This window comes from Camellia sinensis, chromosome 1, assembly GCF_055761805.1.
Source record: "Camellia sinensis isolate YWXY chromosome 1, ASM5576180v1, whole genome shotgun sequence".
In the NCBI taxonomy this organism is placed as follows: Eukaryota; Viridiplantae; Streptophyta; class Magnoliopsida; order Ericales; family Theaceae; genus Camellia; species Camellia sinensis.
In genome coordinates, this window is record NC_138961.1 from 55,141,417 (window position 1) to 55,164,634 (window position 23,218).

General features: G+C 35.0%; 1 long non-coding RNA gene across 1 annotated transcript; it reads left to right on the forward strand.

Annotated features, from left to right (window-relative positions):
* Positions 1-813: 813 nt before the first annotated feature.
* LOC114272718 (uncharacterized) lies at positions 814-22,727 on the forward strand. Its single transcript, XR_003632816.2, has 3 exons — positions 814-1,471; positions 14,443-16,509; positions 22,440-22,727. It is a non-coding gene; the product is annotated as an uncharacterized LOC114272718 (long non-coding RNA).
* The last annotated feature ends 491 nt before the right edge of the window (positions 22,728-23,218 follow it).

Sequence of the window (23,218 nt, forward strand, 5' to 3'; positions counted from 1 at the left end):
ACCGTGTCTGTATAATTTTCTCCTAGTATTATCACTTCTTTTAAAGCTCTTTGATAAGTCATGTTAGCGCATCCTTAATGATTGTTGTTATAATATTATTATTATTGTTATGATTTAATAATAAATAGTAATAATTTGTCAAATTATAGTAATGATACTTCAATAGTACAAATGCTATTTTGGCAAATCTCTACCAACTTTCCCTTTAAGTTTGTAGGTGTTGTTTGGATATAGGTTTTTTAGTGATTTGTTTTTTTGTTTATTTTTTGTCTTTTGTGACTTTTTTTTTTTTATCTATTTGTAAAAAAATTATATATTTATAGGTGACTAGACAAATATAAAAAATGTAAAAGAAGCTGAAAAAATAAATTTAAATACTTAAAATTACATTGGAACATAAAAATGACATTGCAAATAAAGACTAAACATTACATTAAAAAACAAATGACATTGCAAAATTAAAAAATACATTATCCCATAATTATTCATCAGGAGGCAGGGGAAAATAGTAATTTGGGTTGCTGAAAAAGGCTTGTTGTGAAATGAAATTGAGATTCAAGGTTTATATTTATAAAAAAAAAGGAGACGTTTTTTATAGCCGTTGTAACATAAAAATATGACCGTTTATAGTTGTTGTGCTTATGTTTCACTGTGTTTTGAAATAATTTTTATTTTGTTTTAATGAACAAAATGGCACACTTGGATTAATCTTGGAGGTTGATTATTGAACAAGATCTCAGTCGTTGGATTGTTATTAATCAAACGGCTGAGATCAATCCTCTAGAATGATCTGCTCAAATTTGAAGACAAACCCCTTTGCTGACATTTGCTCTCTTTATCTCTCTACATCTCTATCCTCTCATCTCTCTTCATCAATGTTGCCTCTATCTCCCTTACTCTCACTCTTCCCCTAGTTCTCAGCTTCTTTATCACTTTCTTCCACAAGAACCCCTTGTCTCCCAACTCTCTGTTTCTTCCACTGTTTCTATTTCTCAACTTCTCTCTCCTTCCCATCTCCACAAGAACCCATGCTTCTTAGCTTCTTCATTACTCTCTTCAGATCAGAGAGAGAATTTCAGATCAACTTCATCTTCGTCTTCAGATCAATGCATTTTAGATCAACTTCATCTTCGGATCAATTTCATCTTTGCATCTATGAGCTTCGGATCGATAAGACTTTCTCTCATCTTCATCTTCGGATCAACTTTCTATCATCCTCTCCCTCTATCTTCTCTCATTCAAAGTCGACTCTCTCTCTCTCTCTCTCTCATTCTCCAGAACCATCACTAGATCATCCACTTATCCCTATCCCTTGAAGCCTTAAACCCCCTATCTACCTATCCTTCAAAGCCTTAACCCCCATCTTCAACCCTCTTCTCCAACCCCCAATGGTCATATTCCTTCAAATTGGCCTTCTGATAGAGAAGATGAATATTGGAGAAATTTGTATAAATTCAACTTTCAAAGCCAGGTATTTTTCTTCTAAAACTTATTTGAGATTATTTGAGAAATTCATTTGTCTTTGTTGGTATTTTTAAAGATGATATTCCTGTTGGTATTTTTCTTGTTGGTATTTTTGTTGATATTTTTCATTTGAGAAATTCATCTGGGAATGTCTGTTGATATTCATGTTGATTATTTGAAGATGATATTGCTGAAATTTGGTATTGTTGAAAATTGGTGATTTTTGCCTTCGTGAAATTTTTCTGGGAAAGGCACAAATTGGTGAATTTGGTGATTTATTTTTTAGACACACCTTGAATTAATTGGTGAATTTTGTTTTTTTAAAAAAAAAAACTTTAAAAATTCTAGAAAAGTCCCAACTGAAAGGGAAGGAAGGAAGGAAGAAAGCAGTTGATTTTTGGGTGACTTGGTAGATTTGGAAACTGCCAAATAGGGGTGTAATTTTGGCCCAGCTTGGCCCATCCCATCCAGGCTTTGGCCGGGCCGGGCCCATGTCGGGCCTTGCAGGCTCCCGTCAAAAATCGGGTCGGGTCGGGTCGGTCCGGGTCGCGAGCCAGAAAACTAGGCCCAGGTCCAAGGGTATTCAGGTGGGCTGGGCCTTGGGTTTGGGCCTGGGCTCAGGCTTTGGGTGAGCTTGGACGGGTCTAAACAATTTTTTATTTTTATTTTTTCCACCAAAATTTTAATATTTTTCATTAAAAATAACACTGGGCCTCGGGCCAGGCTTCAAAACGATGGCCCAGTCTCTAGCCCAAGGCCTCGGGCTGGGCTTGGGCTCGGGCCTAAATGGCCGGGCCTACCTTGGGCCGCCCGTGGGCCACGGGCCAAAATTACACCCATACTGCCAAAGGAGCTGCCAAATGTGGCACATGATTTGACAGTTGCTATAGTATGCCATTGGAGAAACCATTTTTGCCCAAGTTGCTATGGCTTTGGTAGCTGTTTTAGCAATCAATTGGAGATGCTCTTATAACACTAGCAATGTGTCCATACTATGCGTTAAAAATTCCTTTTAAAGAAAAAATAATAGACATAATTTTTACTATAAAATATGGAAAAAATTTTAGTAAAACATCAATCTTTAACATTGTGTAGTAGGAGATATTCAAGATTTTTTTTTATTAGCTAAGGTCTCTCAACATTTTTACAGAGAAAATTCGACTCAGAGAAATTTTGCTCGACTCAGAGAAATTTCTTTGATATGATCATAGAGAAATTTCTCTATGTCAGGCAAAATTTTTCTAAGTCAAATATTCTCTATGAAAATGTTGAGACTTTAACTATTATGAAAATATTGTATGTCTTTTATCTTATAAAATCTTAATATTAGGGATTTAAAAAAAAAATCTCCAAAAATATGTTTGTCTTAAATTTTTTTTAATAAATGATCTTTAGACTTGATTTTAAATCATTACATTTATTTTATAACATTTCACAAGGGGAGTGTGAATATTATTACCATTTTTTAAAAAGGTTTTCGGATGCTAATGCCTTAGATGATTAAATGAGTCATTAACATGATACTTTCAAGTTTTGTTTGTTTGTTTGTTTGTTCTTTAGAGTTCAAGCTATTTGACATACATATCAAATTTTACTCTACTTTTTTAATTATAAAAATTAAAATTAAAATTAAAATAATATTTGGACATGTTGTTTGGTAAGAGTTAAAATTGTAAATTTCATTGTTACTATTTAGATATTTCTACTTTACATGTTCAATAATTAAATTTTTTATTGAAACTATTTAGACTTCATGTTAAGTTTTTCAATATAAAGCAAAAAACGTAAAACAAAATGTAGAAAAAATACATTACGAAAATGTTGGTTTTGATCAATATGATAATATTTCTTGCACATTTAATACTTACTATTATATATAACGCAAAATGTTATTGAGTCGTTAACGCTCAAAGTCTCGATGCAAATTTATCAAATTATTAAATTTGTAAATTATAAAAATATACATCATGAATGTGTTGGTTTGGATCAATATGATAATATTTCTTTGCATATTTAATTTCTAAACGTTAAATCTAAGTAAGAATAGAGAAATTGAGAATAGCTTGAAAATATCTAACATGAAGTTTAAATAGTAACAATGAAAATTTTAATTATTGAATATGTAGAGTTGAAATATAAGTGATTTAAATGAAGTTTAAATATCATTGTTTAAATTAAATTAAAACAAATACATTTCAGGCTGAAAATATGTCCATTTTTTGGGGTAAATTACACTTACCTTCCCTGAGATTTTTGACAATTATAAGGATCTCCCTGTAGTTTCAAAAATCACATTACCTCCCTCACTTTTGAAACTATTGTTAAGATTCTCCTTATCTATTAAATTTATACAAATGGCGTTAGTTGAGTGTGAAAATAACTATATTATCGTTTGATTTGCAAATGAAAAGAAGAAAATACCAATAAATCAAGAAGCTTCATTCATCATCAACATGGGTAAATTACACTTACCTTCCTTGAAATTTTACATATATATTATTAAAGACCTATACATATTTTAGCATTATTTAATAAAGTTCTTAAATTTTATGAAATATTAAATAAAACCCTTAAAATACTTAAAAACAAACAATGTCTCTAAAATTAATGTTAGATAATATTATAATAATTTTATACTATAACACTTATTCTACACTACATAAATAATGAAAATTTATCATTTTAAGTAATACATTTTTATTTGATTTTTTTAAATTCGAAATAAATGGATTTATTTATTTATTTGGAAATTTGCATTATTTATTAATTCATATGTAAAAAAATTATTATTTTATCTTTTCTCAATCATATATTATTCTCAAATTTTAATTTTAATTTTTGAGTTATTAAATTTCTAAACGGGGTGTATTTAAAAAAACACAAGTTAATATTTCTTACACGACTAAAAAAAATTAAAAAATAAATATAGAACTAAATTTTTTTTTACATCCATTGAGGTTTTTGACAATTAAAACAAACTCATTAATTATCAACATTAATCTTAACCTTAAATGCACTAAATTTAATTTACCCTATTAAATATATATGAAATTATTATTTATTTTTTTATAACTTTTTCAAAATATAAATGTAACTACTTGAGTCTATTTTTTTCCATAAGTTTTTGAACTTTTATAAAAAAAATAAAAATAAAAATTCAACCATTAATGAAGGAGAGAAATTAATTTTAAGCTTTAATTTAATAAAAATAGTTTAAACGAGATAAATAAAGATGGAGAAATAGATTTTAAGAATCATACATAATTAATTGAGTATTTTATTATTCTTAAATAACTTCTCCATTTAATTGAAGATTAATTTAAATTTTAGATGTAAGAAATGACAAATTATTTGAATTGTTTATTATTCTCAAATAATTTCTTAATCCTTCATTCTCTGTTAATTAATTTTAATTTCTTGTGAGGCGTTCATATTTTTTTACTTCTATATATTTTTAATTATGCAAGAAATATTAACCTGTGATTTTTTTAATATGCATCGACTAGAAGTATGACTCAAAGATAAAAATTAAAATTTGGGAATGATATATGATTGAAAAAAAATAAAATAATAATTTTGTTACATATGAATAAATAAGTAATGCAAATTATCGGAAAAAAATAAATCCATTTATTTCAATTTAAAAAAAATCATATAATAAATGCATTACTTAAAATGATAAATTTTACATTGTTTATGTTGTGTGGAATAAATCTTATATTAAATTATTATGTTGTTATCTAATATTAACTTAGAGAGATTGTTTATTATTAAGTATTTTATTAATTAAAATTAAGTTCTTTTCATTAAATAATTTAATAATGTCTTAACAATTCAAAAGTTTTATTTAATATTGCATGAAATTTAAGAATTTTATTAGATAATGCTAAAATATATAAGGATATTTGACAATATATATGCAAAACCTTAAGGGAGGTGAGTGAAATTTCTCATTTGAATAGTGTGATGTCCTGGGCCATTACGCTACTTATTATGGTGTAATTCAAGTTATTATGTCAATTTTGAACTATTATTTTGTTCCAAAAACTTGCCTTGCGATTTAAAGACATTCTTTTCGAGCTGTTGTAGACACTCCGTTTTTGACCGACCTCAAGACTTAGACATCATCGTCTGTGCACTCGATGATTGTGCTTGTTTTGAGCGTCCGAAGTTCTCGGCGGAACGCTTTGTCTTTGAGCCTCTAAACCCTTTTTGTTTTGTGCTCGTTTTTGGGCCAAACCTTGGCGCCTTTTGCCTGGAAGGAGGAGAGGCCTTGTTGGCCACTTTTTGGCCTTGTCGGCCACTTTTCCTCTTTGTTGACCACTTGAAGTGGTCAGTCGGCTAGGCGAGGTGGCCGGCCGGCCACCTAAAGTAGCCGACGACTATTTTTCTCATTTTTCAGATATTTTCTTAGCCAGTTGTGCCAGCTGTTGTTCATTGAATGCTATATCCATACACGTGTATGGAGGGATGAATGCAAGCCTTTGACTTGATTTTCTATATAAGGAGAGGTCTCTCCCCCATCTTGAGAGTTTAGACAATTTTGAGAAAATCCTCTCTCTCTAGATTGTTTGAGCCTAAGAAAGTGCCTGTTTTGTGCTGAGCTTCAAGAGGTATATTGCTTACCTTGTAGGCTTAGTTTTAATCATTTGCTTGGCCATCTTTTTATACTGTTTTCGGCCTAGTTTTCAACTACAAAAAGTTCTGATTTTTGAGCCTTAACATGTTGGTCTGAAGCCATTTTGTGCTAAGGGCTTGTTTACCCTTCTTGTTGCTTATTTGTATCCTTTGCACCATTTTTTAACATGTTAAAGTCAAAATTTTTGGGCCTTTAAACCACTGAAATTCAGAGTTATTTCAGTGGTAAAAAGCATGTTTTGAAGTCCAAAAATGGAGGAGTTAGCCTCCCATCCTTGTGTCTCACTTCCATGCCTAGTTAGCATCATATGATAGCATGATTTGTGGCTTAACTTAGCTTAATGTCAGCATGTTTTAGGCTCAGTTTTTACATGTTTCAACTTTGTTTTGGGTTGGTTGACGCATTTGTTGCTTGCTTTTTGTACTTGTAGTGCAATTGTGTTTACTAGTCTAGCATGCCTAATGGTTTAGCCTATTATTCTAGCTTGTGTTAGCTTAACTTCAACTTGTTTTAGCTACTCTTTTGGCCTACTTTAACTTTGTTTTGGGCTGGTTAAGTCCTTCGAGGCTTGTGTTGCATGGCTATAGTGTAATGGTCTTCACTGGTTCATTGTGTTAAGGCTTTAAGCATGTTATGCTTGAATTGTTTGCATGTTATAGCATCATTTTACATACAATTTCAGTGTATATAGCTCTGTCACACTCTCACTTATTTCACTCTTTCATTACTTTTGAGAGTTGTGTTTTGAGTTTTGTTTGCAAGCTAACATGTGAGCATGTTTTTCTAGCCTTTTGTGCCTCAATCTCAGCATGTTTTAGCCACTGTTTTGGCATGTTTTAACTCTGTCCAGAGCTGGTTTGGTCAGTTGAGCTTTGTGTTGCCTGTTTATAGGGGGTGTTTGGTGGGGCTTTTTTGAGCCAACTTATGGCTTCTGACTTTTAAAAGTTATTTTTGACTGTTTGGTTAAACTTATTTCAATCAGCTTCTGATTCTAACAACTTATTTTAAGTCAAAAAAACTGATCCTGAGAAGCTGCTCACCCCTTGCTTCTGATTATCAGCTTCTGCTGTGGACATGTTAATTCACGGTTATATTCTTAAATTTTTTTATTTTTTATTTTTTTTAAAAATAGAAAAAGACCCAAATGGACTATAAAATATTATTATTATTTTTTATGAGAAATGTAGACAAATAGTGAATAATAAAAAAATAAAAATTAATTAAAAAAGCTACTTCACAGCTTATTTAACAAACACTACTCAGCAACTTAAAGCTATAATCTAACAGCTATACCAAACAGATTAATAGCTTCTGATTAAAGTCGTAATTTATAATTTGTTAAGCTAAAATCTATAATCTGTTTTAACAGCTACACCAAACAGCACCATAGTGTTGTGATCTTTACTAGCTTAATGTTTTAGGCTCTTAGCATGTCAAACATGTGTTGCTTGTATGATTTAGTGTCTTTTTGCATGCCATTTCAGCACTGAAATATCTGCAACCTCCCTCAATTCTTGTGAGACGCCTAACTTTTGTAAACCTTATTAGGTTCCTAAATTTTGAGTTATTATAATAAAGCCCTTAATTCGTTGATTGTTCGCAAATTAAACCCTAGAATCGAAAACGCATCAAGGACGAACCCATACAAATCCTAATCGACCCTGGAAGCTTAGAAATCATTTCTAACACTCTAATATTAATTATTTAAATCTCAAATTTTAGATTAATCGCTCTAAACCCTAACTTTCGATTTTCACAGTTTTCATTAGGTTATTTACCTTTAAATTCAAAGTAAGATAATACAAACCGAATTTTTTTTCCTAACACTAATTTATTAACTCTACACTTGAAATAGATACTTTAATTGAGCCCAAGCCCTCACATTTTTATTAAATCACAAATTGACCCCAAACAAGTACCATTATATATTTATATATACACTTGTATCCTAAAATCTTTTTTTAACGTTATATTTTACAATTTCCAAGATTTGTACACAAAAAAAAAATAAAAAATAAATAAATATAAAACAAGTCTATCAATTCACCATCACATGGCTAGCCATCATACCTCCTAGGCTATAATCATTTTACTTTAGTACAAATAAATCCCTTGAAATCTTGGAGCAATAATGACTTTGGTACCTATAAAGATTTGCTATATATATGTGTGTACTTCTAACTAGAAGGTATTCAAATTAGCCCTAAACCTAACTAGATCATAATTAAATACATAATTAAGGTTCTAATCCTTCCTCATTCCATTACATTTAAACTAAATCAAGGCACTATTCAATTGAATTGGAACCAATGGGCATTTGGGACTTTTCACACCAAATTCTCTATAAGTATACCACTCATCCCTATTTGTTGAGCACATATACACACCCACACTATATTCAAGTGAGAGAAGAGAGGGAAGAGGGTGATCTTGGTGGAAGATAGGAGGAGAAGTTTGCTAGCAATTCCAACAATCCTCAAGTAAGCCACAACACAACTCTCTCTTTCATTTTTCTTTTTCAAATACATGTTATTGGAAGTTTAAAATGGTATTTTTGGATGTGTTCTAATGGTATTCTTGTCTTAAAAATGAAAGGAGTTGAGTCTTGATTCTACCCTTTTTGTAATTCTCTTAATCGGTATAAGACTACATTTTTCCGTATCAAACTCTCAAAATTTTCAAAGGCACACCTTCACCTTAAATTTTTGAGTTTAATACATATTATTTATCATGTTTTCATCACAAGATAAGTGGAAAATTTCCCCTAGTTGACCTCTTTTCTCACAAAATTTTTATTTTCAAGAACTGTGCCAGAAAAATATATTTTTCATCCAACTTTCGAAATTTCTAGAAAAATGTAGAAAAATCTTATGGACCTCCATTTTATGTAAAAATATTCCTTAGGGAGCTATCTTCCAATTAAAATTTGTTTCATTTTAAACGAGTGAGCGATTTGTGAGAAACTCTAATTTTCGTAACGGTCGACGAATCTGGACAACGCTGGAGTGTTTCTTAAATAACTAAAAATATAGAAAAGCTATCACATTTCCGAAACATGTTTTGAAAACTAGATTAAATTCTCTACGAACCATAGGAAGGCCGAGTTTGGAAAAAATCTAAAATAGCCCTTTGATTTTAATCTTTAAATGCTACTGAATCTGAAAATTTAGTTTTGCATGGGTGTTTTATTCTCTTGTGTACATAAATATGCTTATTAGTTTATGATCATGTCTTGGTATGGTATTTCATGTGTTATGGTTATGTTCTTGTCTTCTTCATTTTAATGATGCTCATGCTTATGTGGATATTACTATCTTGTTGAGTTTGTTCTAACTTGACTTAAAACATTGATCCAAACGAAAACTTAATTGGGATGGTATTGGGTTTTCGATCACTTGAATAATGAAGTAATGATAATGTGTTATGTATGGATTGATGGGATGTGCTCCCTAATTGAAGGTTAAGTCTTGCGCAAGCGTTTGTCGCGTAAACCCTAGAATGGAACGTACGTATTCGGACTCTTTGCAATGGTTTGATTGGTGAGATAAGGTTGGGTCCGGATGGGACATTCAGGAGGATAAAACTTTTTTGGAAGTATAAGGTTGGATTCAGGAGATAAAACCTTTTTCTTTTCGCTGTCCCTTTTGAGGCCCTGTAGTTGGCGCTACGCGGTATATAACCGTTGGTAGGCATCCGAGGTTAGTTCTGCAACAAAGCAGCAAAAGGGGGAGTTCCGAATAGTCCGGTGTCCAATTCTTATGGTTGGAAGAATGAAATCTCTTTGGGAGATTTCTAGAATGCTAACCACTAACATTATAACTTTTGTTATCTATTTGAATGACATGTTCTTTTCCTCTATTATTGTAATTGCCGTTATTGACTTGAATATCATGCTTCACTACTTACTTGCTATAAATGTGATGGTGTATTGGATTGGGAAAAAGGGACGGGGTGTGCGTGTGTTTACTGGGCATTCAAAGCTCACGGCGTTTCATGTTAGGTATTGAAGACTATTAGGCTGGTCGAAGGCAAAGCCGAAGTATTTAAGGACGTATGGCTATCCTATGAGAGTTACGAACTAGTTATGTTAAACGTGTTTTGAGATTGTAAGTGATAGAACCCATATTGTATTTAAGATATGATTTTGTAATTTGTATATATATAACATTTGTAACCTATCCTTATACTCCGTCAACTCATGTAGGCCTTGTGTTAATACCTTGCTAAGATCTGTAAAAAAGGTAGCTTTGCTATCTAAGGTGGTTGGACTTAGAAGGGAGGCTATTTTGACTCCTCCGACATTCCTGGGATCTTGCTTTTTTATTAGCCAAAGGACTCATTAGTGACGTTTCCTACTTTTGTAACCTTAGATAAACCCTGTATTTAATGGTTAATAGATTATCTGATGTTCCCAACTTTTGGGGCGTCACAACTCTTCACTTTTTACTTTGTTTTGAAAGTGGCCGTGAGCCCCTTGTTGGCTTGAGTGTGAAATTGAGGCTCTCATGCCTAATGGTTTTAATCCTCTCTTGAGGGTTTCTACTAACTAATAGCATGAGGCCTCTTTCATACTCAAGGTACTTGTGGCTTAAGCCCTCTTTCCAATTAGAGGACTCTCACTTTGGACTTAATCGGTTAAAGGACTAATCAGTAATGTAAAATGTGTAAACAAAATGAACCAAGTAAAGCTCGAGCAAGATAAGCATATTTGTGTTGCATTGTACGTGTTTGGATCGGATGTTAATACAAACACAAGAAAAATGGAAAAAGTGATGAAAAGTGCCACTTTTTTGGGTCGCCGACACCCTTGATCATGCATGGAAAAAGTGATGAAAAGTGATGAAAAAGTCTTATTTGTGCATTCATTGACCTAGTACAAGCTTGGTTCTTTGGCCATCATGTATTGAAAATGCTTAGTTGATGGCTTGAGAGCTAAGAGCTACACTCCTTTGAACTTGAGAGATGATAAGAAGGGTAGCAGTATATATATTTCTTGAAAATGCCTTGTTTTGCCTCTGTTTGCTCTCTGTTGCAGCAAAAGAAGAAGTCCAGAAAAGGGGGAGGCCGGCCGGCCACTTGAAGTAGCCGACCAGCCACTTGAGGTAGCCGACCAGCCAGTTAAAGTGGCCGACAATCACTTTTTGTAGTGGACTAGCCACCAGTGAATTTTTGCACAAGTGAGTTCCTATGTTGGAGCAGAGACAATTTGGAAGTTGGTGCAATTTTCTAAGATCAAATGAGTGCAAACAGAGGCATCCGATGGCAAGGCAATGACATTTTCGGGTGGAGCAACCGAGCATGCATGCATCCCTCGCCCTGAAGCCATTTATTCGCTTTATTCATATAAGTGTTAAGTGTTGTAATTATTTAACTAGCTTAGACAGCTAATTAGTTTAATTGCTTTAATTAGCTTAGCATAGCTAGTTATTCAAATGGTTTGTAATAATTAATTAGCTAGAATAGTTAATTAGTTTTGGTTTGTAATAGCTTAGCTTAATTAGCGTAGCTAGTTAGCTTACTCATTCGGACCCTCCTTCGCGAGGGCGCAATGTTGTAATAAGTGTGCGTGCGTGTGTGCATGTTTTCCAACCCCACGTCCTTTTCTCTTTTATTTAGCCGCTTTTGATGGTTAGCTTAGGGCCATATTTCGATTAGCATACCTTATGTTTGCATGTTTGCATCATTCATTTGTCTTGCATGCATCGAGGCTCGGCGCATCATTCAAACTGCATTGCAAATTCAATACTTATTTGAATATGTGTTTCAAAGCATGTTATCAAATTGTATCATATGCCATATTAGTAGCCGAGCCTATTAATTGCATTATTGCATGTGTTGCATTTGTCATTTAACATAGTTAGGATCATGCATCTTTCTAACTAATCTAGCTTTTGTTTTGGCTTAGAGTACTTGGTAAGCTTTTACGCTTTAGCATACTTGCATGAGTGTGAGTGTTGCCATGATAGCATGCTTACCATGAGGCTATGTGCCTAAACTACATGAATGCCTGTAGATGAAGGCTTTGTTACTTGAATTGGGACAATTCAACGAGTGTGAGTTTTAAGCCCACTTTGTGAAGTGGCAAATCATGTTTTAAGCCCACTTGAGGTGGCAAATCCGTGTTTTAGCCCACTTGAGGGTGGCAAATTCAAACCATTTATGAAAGCAAACACGAGTTGAATTCGTTCTAATTCTTGCGATTTAGTCTATGCTTGCTTGTGTGCATCACATAGTAATGTTAGTTAATAACCGGAATAAGAACACATGAGGTTTATAAAACAACATATCATATTTAGTAGAGGCCGATCTTTGATCGGGCGAGCGGGGGTGCTCATTTCAGGACCTTCCCCTCTCGTGCCCAAGTTCCCGAGCCGAGGCAACTTTGATGATGATGTACACGTGGCCTTTGGCACGAGTCAGGGTTTTCTAAATTTTTCAAAAATAAAATATTTAGGTGGCGACTTTGTAATCTGGCAAAGCAGTCCAGTTTTGACATTATTTGATTCGAAATTGATTTTCCAAAATGATTTGCCGGATTGGACTCCTTGGTGTTTATTAGTTTCACATTGCACTTGTGAAACTAGATTCAAAACCGTGACAGGAGTTTGAACTGTAGGACCAATTCGAGCTCTTCGAAAGGGGCCGCGAAGAAAGTCGAGCTACAGTTGTAATTTTCGAAATTTGAGCAATAGAATGAAACGGGGGAGTGTGAATTGCCTTAGTGAAAATTTTGCCCAACAGGCACTCTGCACGTGTAGTAGAAGAGACTGCACGTGTGGAACCTTGTAGTGGAAAACCAGGTTTCTGGGAGGGAATTTTTACACATGCAGCGGGGAGGTGAGACATAGGTGTAGAGCGTGTGCAGAAAGGAAGACTGAGTTTGACCTCTGGGTGTCGCTATACGTGCGGTCTAGAGCTCTGCATGTGCGGGATTAGGCATTTTTGGCTCGAATTTTGGACTTTTTTCACTCGAAATCTAATTCTAAAATTCTATTTTCTCCACTTTTTACACATCTCTCTACATGTCATCTTCGCTCTTTTCTCTCATCTTGCTTTACATACTACTAGAAAAAGCCCACTTCTTCTCTTGATCTAGCAAAATCTATTGATTTCTTGACCCTAGTCCTTTGGGAAATCTTGGAGAGCTCATTTAGAGAGCTATACTTTGTGCAGTGGAGATCAGATTTCAACACCATTGATTTTTTGGCTTTTCTCTTCTCTCTCTGTCTCTTTTCTACAGCTTGATGTAGGAATTTTCTAAATATTGTGTATGTTATTTAGCTTTATTATGTGCTATTTTGGTAGTTTACCAATTAATGAGATTAAAGTTTTGATAAAGTACTACTTATGTAGAAAAATGGGGTAACTCTCATGGTTTCCTAATGTTTTAAATCTTTAGACCTTACTTGTTATATAGCACATGGGTTTTGAGAAATTTTTCTTCCAAAATGAAAAATTCCTAATTTTGAGAAAACCTTAGACTCTTGGAATTGTTGGGATATTGAGAAATGTGATGGAAAGCACATGCCATTTGAACTTTATGGAAATTTTTGCTAAATTCTTTAATTTGAAAAGAAAAGTGATTGGAGGACTCTTTGAAAAGAATATTATGTTTTTTGACCAAATAGAGAAAGAGGATGTTGAACATATGATTGTTACTCCTATGTTGAATTGATTGAATGTATGATATTATGAGCTATAATTGTCTTTTAAAATTTACATTTTGTATCGAGATAATTTTTATGGCAACTGATGGAGGGTTGTGTTGGTCGTTGTAGAACTTACATGCAAACTAGGTAAATTGAAATATTTTCAAATTCATGCATAACATTGAACATTGCATAATTTCATGATTTAATCCTCGCATTAGATTTGAGATTATTTTTAAATTGATTCATTGGGAATATTTGAAGAGTGATGAGAATGGGGGTAAATACTCGGTGAAATTTGGTAGGGGATGTAGTTTGAGAACTAAGATGGCCTAAAGGTCCATGATGAAAGATCAAAAATACGTGCGGGCTAGGTTACCACATTCTTTATGGTTAGGAGTTGGTAAGGTGGGTTTTGGTAGTACCTCGAGGGGCCTACTTGTAGACATCTTGTTTGGAGATTTCCAATGTTGTATTTACCACCCGAGAACTTATCAAACGATCTTGATTTTGATGTTGCTTATTAATTGAGGTGCATGGAATCTAAACTTTCAAAGAGAGGAAAAATTTGTTTTTTGTCAATGGCATAACATATGCATTGCATCTCATGACATTGTTATGTTTCATGCACTTTATTTAGATTATCTTTGTTGGGCCTTGAGCTCATTCTTTAGTGGAAACCATTTTCAGGTGATGACGGTGTGCCTCCGCCGAGGTGATGACATGGAGGATCTTTTGGGAGCATGAGGCTCTATCTTTCTTTGTTTTGTTGTACATGCTAATGGCTAATATGTATGGGTTCATAAGAACAATTTTTGTTGTAACCAGACAAAGTCTTGGAATTTATAGACATTGCATTATCTTGTATTTAAGTTAATTTAATCACTTTTCTATTAGATGCTATAGATTCATGTCATAGGGATCATGAATGTATATTTGTTTTAATATCATGAATGATAGGCGAATTATTTTGAAGCTCAATATTGTGTATCTTTAAGCTTATCGGATGTCAATATTTTAACAGCGTTATAACTTGGTATCAAAGCTATCGAGTTTGAATCCTTGGGGTTCGCAGGAAGTGGTTTTACCACAATGGGTCCACTAGCTAATTAGGAAAAATGTTTCATGTTTTATGTGTTATGTGATAACATGCTTATGTGACTAAGTGGGTATGCGATTGAACTTTTAGGATGTTATTTGTGTCTGTTAGATTCCTTGAAGTCTTATTAGAAGGATACCTAATCAATGCTCATTCTGATAGGAATTCTTGAAATTTCGTGGAACAAATATCATCTTAAGGGTGTAGTCCGTATGTGATTATGTGAGCAAGTGCTTATGTGGAATGAATTTTTTTTTTTTTTGGGGATAATTGTTGTGATAAGACATGTGAGACTCGGTCTATAGCGCATGTGTACTTGTGTGCTAAATTTGTTCACTTTTGTCCTCAAATAGGATATCAGGAAGATAATGTGGAGGTGGAAGGCATGGTAGACCTCGCCAAAATGTTCACGAGGTGCCGGTTTAGGAGAAAGTTCTGGAACAAGATGAGGGGTATGGCCAAGCTAATGTGGACAAACAAGTGCGAGAGGCCGAGGTACCCAGGCAAGCAGGCCAAGGCACAATGGGTGCTCTAGCTCGAGAAATGTTGGGAGGTTTGAGAGTCCATGAATATCTTGAGGGTAGAGAACCAAGCTCAAGAGAACATTGTAAAGACAAGAGCATGTTTTCTTCCTTAAGAGTTTTTGTGGGCAAAACTGGAAGAGTTTTACGGTGGTATGGAGCGAAAAGAAAGTGGATGAATGGCTCAAGTAAATGGTGAAGACTTTCAAGATGCTTCACATTGATGATGGGGAGCTTCAAGTGACCCTAGTGAGTTATCAACTCAAAAGGGATGTGAGCTAGTGGTAAAAGTATGCCAAGGGCCAAATTGAAGCGACTTGGGAAACATTTGTTATTGCCTTCCAGGATAAGTACCTACTTCCCACTGGTAGGGAGAAACTTAGGAAAGAGTTCGAGAAGCTAAACCAGTTAAACATGTAGGTGGTCGAGTTTGAAGCAGCTTTCACTAACTTGTCTTGGTTTGCACCGGAGTTTGTGGCAACGGAGGAATACTGTTGCATAGAATTCAAGAAGAGGTTGAGAACCAAGATTCTATTCAAGGTTGTTGGGAACATGATCTGGGACTACGACCACCTTGTAGAGACAGTGGCATATGTAGAGACAGTGGCTCTAGATTGAAGAAGAGAGGCAGATGAGGTCAGAGTCACAGATGGACTTTAGAGGCAACAAGAAATAGAGGGGTTCTACAACCGTTCAGATCTACTTTCCTTGTGCCTAGTGCTAGATTTGGAAGGAGCACACAAGGTGGATTCACTTGCTTTAAGTGTAGCCAATTGGGCCACAAGGCCAACGTTTGTCCACAGAAAGGGAGAGGGCAACAACCACTACCGTCTTAGGCACGTACATAGAGTTAGACCCAGAGTAGGGAACAGATGCTTGCTTGTTTCTAGTGTGGACAGTCGAGGCATCTGAGAAATGCGTATCCATAGTTGGGGAGCACATCAGGGCAGAGACAAACTCAAAGCCATCATTCGGCTCATTTAGTTCAAGCCACTAGAGCTATTCAAGGAGCTGCTTCGACTTAATTTGTGTAGTAGTCCTATGCCTTGATGGGTGAACAGGTCAACTAGAGACCAACGACACTTGTGTACACTGTTACTGCATTAGACCAATTGCAAGGGCCATCTGTTATGGGAGGTAATTTCCTTATGTGCAATTCATTGGCTAGTTTGTTGATTGATATGGGTGTGTTACATTCCTTCATATCTTCTCCTTTTGCATCTGCTTTGGGGTTGTAGATTGATTAGTCAGAGTCTTCATTATTAGTTGAGTCACCGGTTAGGGTTAGGGTTAGGGTTAGGGTTAGGGTTATGGTGGTATTAGGGCGAGTATGTTCCTCATGGATATTGATTAGTTAGACTTTCTTTTGACTTCATCATTCTAGATATGCGCAAATTTGATGTTATTTTGGGTATGGATTGATTGACTCACTTATGAGCTATGATAGATTGCTAACGTAGAAAAGTGTTAGTATGTACACCAACCGAGGACTACTTTTACTTCTTATGTGACCAAGGTGACAACCTCATTCCATCTTTGTATGATCTTAGGGGTTGAGAAGAACTTAGTTTTCTTTTTACCATCTCCCTAGCCGATGATTTTAGCATAGTTCGAGGTGACTTGTCGGGAGTAGTTCACAAGTACCCGGACGTCTTTCTGGAAGACCTCACTAAGTTACCACCACACTGAGAGATTGAATTCTTCATTGATTTGAGATCGGGGATACTACCAATTGAGGGCGAAGGAGGAAGATATCCAGAAAACGGCCTTTCGTATGCGTTACGGCCACTATGAGTTCTTAGTTATGCCTATTGGTTTGACCAACACACCAGCTTTTTTTATGGACTTGATGAAATTGATTTTTTGGGAATTCTTGGACCAATTTGTGGTTGTCTTTGTGGATGACATCTTGATCTACTCACCCTTCAATGAGGAACACGAGAAACACTTATGGGTAGTATTTGATTTACTTAGGGTGCACAAACTGTTTGTTAAGTTCGGGAAATGTGAATTCTGCTTTCGAAAGTGAAATTTCTAGGCCACGTCATCGTGGGAATAAGTAACAGTAGATTCTTCTAAGATAGATGTTGTGCAAGATTGTGAACAATCTAAAAATATTTTTGAAATCCGTAGTTTCTTGAGGTTAGTCGGGTATTATTTTTGTTTTGCGAGGAACTTTTCTAGACTAGCTACACCATTGACTAGATTGACGAGGAAATGCAATAAATTTGTATGGTGTGAGACTTGTGAGAAATCATTTCAAGAGCTTAAGACTAGATTGACTACTGCACCGATTTTGATAATTCCAAAAAGAGGTTGGGGCTACATGATTTATTGTGATGCATCTCAGGATGGGCTTGATTGTGTGTTGACACAAGAGGGAAAAGTTGTAACATATGGTTCGTGCCAACTGGAAAACCATGAGAATAATTATCTTACCTATGGCTTAGAGCTAGCGACTGTGATTTTTACACTTTAGATTTAGAGACATTATTTATATGGTGAGAAGTTTGAAGTCTTTTTTGATGACAAGAGTCTTAAACATCTATTCTCTAAAAAAGATTTGAAGTTGCATCAGAGGAGGTGGATGGAGTTTATGGAAAACTATGACTTTGAGTTACATTACCACCCGGGAAAGGCCAATGTTGTGGGGGATACTTTGAGTCAGATGTCCATGAGCAACTTGGCAAGTGTTGTTGTTAGAGAATGGGAAATGTTGGGTGATATCGGCGAGTTTGACTTGCATCTTGGGAAGTCTAATGAGGGCGCTACCTTGTTCACCATGATTGCACAACCCACCTTGATTAGCAAAAGTTTTAGAATCATAACGGGGGAACCAGGAGGTGGAGGAAATCCTTGAGAGAATCACCAACGGGAAAGATGAGATAGGCTTGAATATTCACTCAGACTCGAGTGTGAGGTACTTAGACCGCTTGTTTGTGCTGGAGTCTTGTAAAGAGAAAGTACTCTGGGAGTTTCATTATTCGTGTCTTGCGGTGCACCCGAGAGGCACTAAAATGTACCATGATCTTAGTCGTCAATTTTGGTAGAGGGGTATGAAATGATATATAACTTTGTTTGCATCGAATTTCCTTACTTGTTAATAAGTGAAGGCCGAGCACCAAAAACCAACAGGTTACAATCCCTATCTATAGTCGAGTGAATATGGGAGCATATTACTATGGATTTTGTGGTTGGGCTTCCGAGAGCACAACGGGATAACGATGTCGTTTGTGTAATTGTTGATATGTTAACTAAGTCTACACACTTCATTTCTATACACACGGGTGGCTCAGTTGATTATTTGGAAGAGTTATACAGAAGAGATATAGTTTGGTTTCATGGGGTACCAGAGACCATTGTCTCAAATAGAGACCTTCGTTTTACTGTTCAGTTGTGGCAAAGCCTTTAAGAGGCGTTAGGAACTAAATTGACTTTTAGCACCGCTTAGAGTGTTGCTATTAGCACCCCATCAATTATTTTGGAACCGCATTTTTTAGCCCTTTTATATATATATATATATTACAATAATAACCTTAAATAAAATTACTAAAAAGGACATTAATAATTTTAGAATACCTCACCTTACAATAAAGCCCACACACTCACTACATCATGAGTTAGGGTTTATAAGAGCAACCATCTCCATCTCCATCACCATCTATCTATCTTCCCTAAATTTGACCTTCAAAACCTACCACCCTCAAAACTTCGAAAACCCTTTGGCGACAATATTTTGGCGGTGGCGGTGGCAGTCGCAACCATTTAATTACCTACGTTTATCCGACAATGACAATGAGTGGAAGTTTTTCTGGCAACCACAACTCCATGAGATGAGAGGAGTACAACAATAAAAACTCAGAGGAGATTCATAACTTTGATGGTGTTCTTAGCTCAGAGGAGATTGACCTTGTAAGAGTAAGTTTCTTGAAAAAAATGACAAAAATAATAAAAAATCTTCGTCATTTTTCTGAGACTGATCTCCCAAATATATGATCAAAATTTTGGAATATAGGCCGGAACATTGTTCATTTGTTTGGGAACAGGTAATCGAACATTTCTTATTTGTTCGGGAATAGATAATTGAAACTCGTGGAGATCGCAGAACCTACAAAGGGAAATTTTGAATCAACATCAAAAAATTCTACATTTATTTTCTCAGGTCATGAACAAATATGTGGAGATGAAATAACAATCACCTTCATATATTTTGTTAGGATTTTTGGGAGAGAGGCTTTTGCGGTGTGGGGGTATGGATTCAATTGAATGGGTGAAATGTTTTTAAAAGGATAATTTTGGTTTTATTTGGGGAGAAAAAAGATATTTTAAGAGTTTTAAAATTTATAAATGAGGGTCTAAAGAAATGGGGGTTCCAAAATAATTGATAGGGTGCTAATAGCAGCACTCCACCGCTTATCATCTTCAGACTGACAGGCAATCTGAGTGCACTATACAGATTTTGGAGGACATGCTTAGAGCTTGTGTCATAGATTTTAGGGGATCTTGGGAGAAGCACTTACCATTGATCAAGTTTGCCTACGACAATAGTTATCAAACGAGTATTGGGATGACACCATTTGAGACCTTGTATGGCTGACCTTATAGATCTTCAGTTTGTTGGGCCGAGGTAGGAAATGCACTGATGTTGGGTCCGAAATTAGTCCATGAGATGACCGAAAAGGTTGTTATTATTCGAAGGAGATTAGCTATGGCTTAAAGCCGACAAAAGAGCTATGCCGATAAAAGGAGACGACCCCTATCATTTGAGATTGATGATTATGCATTTATTAAAATCTCACTGAGGTGGGGTTTGATGAGATTTGGAAAAAGTGAGAAATTATCTCCGAGGTTTATTAGACCTTTTGAGATTCTAGAGTGGATGGGGAAAGTGGCATACCATTTGGTCTTACCACCCAAACTTTTCAGGATCCATATGTATTTCATGTTTCCATGCTCTATAACTATGACTCCATCTACCACATGTGCTTGATTGAGCCGACCTAGAGATAGATGGATATGCCTTGTATGAAGAGAGACCTGTTCAAATCCTAGACACCAGAGAACAAGTGTTGAGGGGAAAAATCATACCATTAGTGAAAGTGTTGTGGAGACACCACGGGGTTGAGAAGGCTACATGGGAATGGGAGGCGGAATACCGCTCCAAATATCCGGATCTATTTGAAGATATTTAATTAATTAGCCATCTTGAATTTCCTTAATGTTATTGTCACAATGTTACTGTTGTGTTGCATGTCTTCTTATTATTGCACGTGTTGATGTTGCTTATTTCTTGTGGCATTGTTATCATGGAATCTTTTGATGCAAATTTTGGGGACGAAAATTCCTAAGGTGGGGAGGTTGTGATGTCCTGGGTCATTATGCCACTTATTATGGTGCAAGTTATTATTTCAATCCTGAACTATTATTTTGTTCCAAAAAATTGCCTTGCGATTTTAAGATATTCTTTCTGAGCTGTAATTTTCCAAATCGGAGCATTAGAACGAAACGGGGGAATGCAAATTGCCTTAGAGAAAATTTTGCCTAGCAGACACTCCTGCAAGAGCGAAACCTTGCAGTGTAGAACTAGATTTTTGGGTAGGATTTCCGTACATGCGATAAGGAGCTGAAGCACAGGTGCAGAATGTGTATAGGGAGAAAGACTGAGTGGGTTTGACCTCTGGGCGTCGCTGCACGTGTGGGTTACGCATTTTTGTCTCGAATTGTGGACTCTTTTCACTCAAAATTTGACTTTAAGACCCTAGTTTCTCCACTTTTCACACCTCTCTCTACATCTCATCTTTCCTTTTTTCTCTCATCTTTCTCTACATACCACCACAAAATCCCACTTCTTCTCTTGATCTAGCAAAATCCATTGACTTCTTGACCCTAGTCTTTTGGGAAATCTTGGAGAGCTCATCTGGAGCTACACTTGTGCGGTGGAGATCGGATTTCGACATCATTGATTTTGGGACTTTTCTCTTCTTTCTTTTCTAGATCTTGATGTAGGGATTTTCTAAATATTGTGTATGTTATTTAGCTTTATTATGTGCTATTTTGGTTGTTTACCAATTAATAAGATTAGAGTTTTGATAAAGTACTAGTTATGTAAAAAAAAGGGTAACTCTCATGGTGTCCTAATGTTATAAATTTTTAGACCTTACTTGTTACATAGCTAAATGAAAAATTCCTAATTTTGAGAAAACCCTAGACCCTTGGAATTGTTGGGATATTGAGAAATGTGATGGAAAACACATGATATTCGAACTTTATGGAAATTTTTGCTAACTTCTTGAATTTGAAAAGAAAAGTGATTGGAGGACTCTTTGAAAAGAATATTATGATTTTTGGCCAAATGGAGAAAGAGGATGTTGAACATATGATTGTTACTCCTATCTTGAATTTATTGAACGTATGAGATTATGAGCTATAATTGTCTTTTGAAATTTATATTTTGTATAGAGATAATTATTATGGCAATTGATGGAGGGTTGTGTTGGTTGTTGTAGAACTCATATCCAAACTAGGTAAATTGAAATATTTTCAAATTCATACATAACATTGAACATTACATAATTTCATGATTTAATCTTCGCATTGGATTTGAGAAATTAATTTTCAAATTAATTCATCAAAAAATTTGAAAAGTGATGAGAACGGGGTAAATACTCTGTGAAATCTAGTAAAGGATATAGTATGAGAACTAAGAAGGCCTGAAAGTCCATGGTGAAAGATTGAAAACACACGTGGGGTAGATTGCCACGTTCCTTCTGGTTAGGTGTTGGTAAAGTGGGTTTTGATAGTGCCTCGAGGGGCCTACTTGCAGACATCTTGCCTAGGGATTTCCAACGTTGTATTTACCGCCCAAAAATTTATCAAACGATCTTGATTTTGATGTTGTTTATTAAAAGAAGTGCATGGAATGTAAATTTTCAAAGAGAGGGGAAATATATATTTTGTCATGGCATAACATATGCATTGCACATCATTGTATTGTTAAGTTTGATGTACTTTATTTAAATTATCTCTACTAGGCTTTATGCTTATTCTTTAATGGAAACTATTTTCAGGTGATGACGGTTTGCCTTCGTCGAGTTAATAGTGTGGAGGATCTTTTAGGGGCATGAGGCTTTATCTTTCTTTGTTTTGTTGTGCAAGCCGAGGGCTAATATGTATGGGTTCATAAGAACCATTTTCGTTGTAACGGGGCAAAGCCTTAGAATTTTTAGCCATTAGGGCATTATCTTGTGTTTAAGTTAATTTAACCACTTTTCTATTACATCCTATAGATTCATGTTGTAGGGATTATGAATGTATATTTGCATGTGATCTCTTTTGTAAGACCTTTTTTAATATCATGAATGATGGACGGATTATTTTGAAGCTCAATATGGGGTATATTTAAGCTTATCGGAAGCCAATATTTTTAGGGGTGTTACAAATAGATAAGGTAACTAATGGGAAATTTTGTCATTTTTAGTATTATAACCTATGCTATCAGCATGACATTATCAAATTCTATTAAATAGCCTAACAAAGGGTAACAGTAGGGGAATCTTGATAATAATTTCAAAAGGAAGATTAGTGTAATTATTGAAACCACAGGAGAGGTACCTGTAATTGTTAGAAACCTTAAGGGAGGTAAGTGTAATTTACACTTTCTTTTTTTCCTAAAAGGAATTTGTGTATATAGCATGAGTGCACTGCTAGTAGATATATAAATAGATGGTCAAATAGGAATGGGGTTTTATTTATAAAAAAAAAAAACAACAACAGCAACAACAAAAAATGAAGACAATCAATCAATATTGATAAGTTTTTGATTGGAGTTAAAGTTAAGACCTCCAAT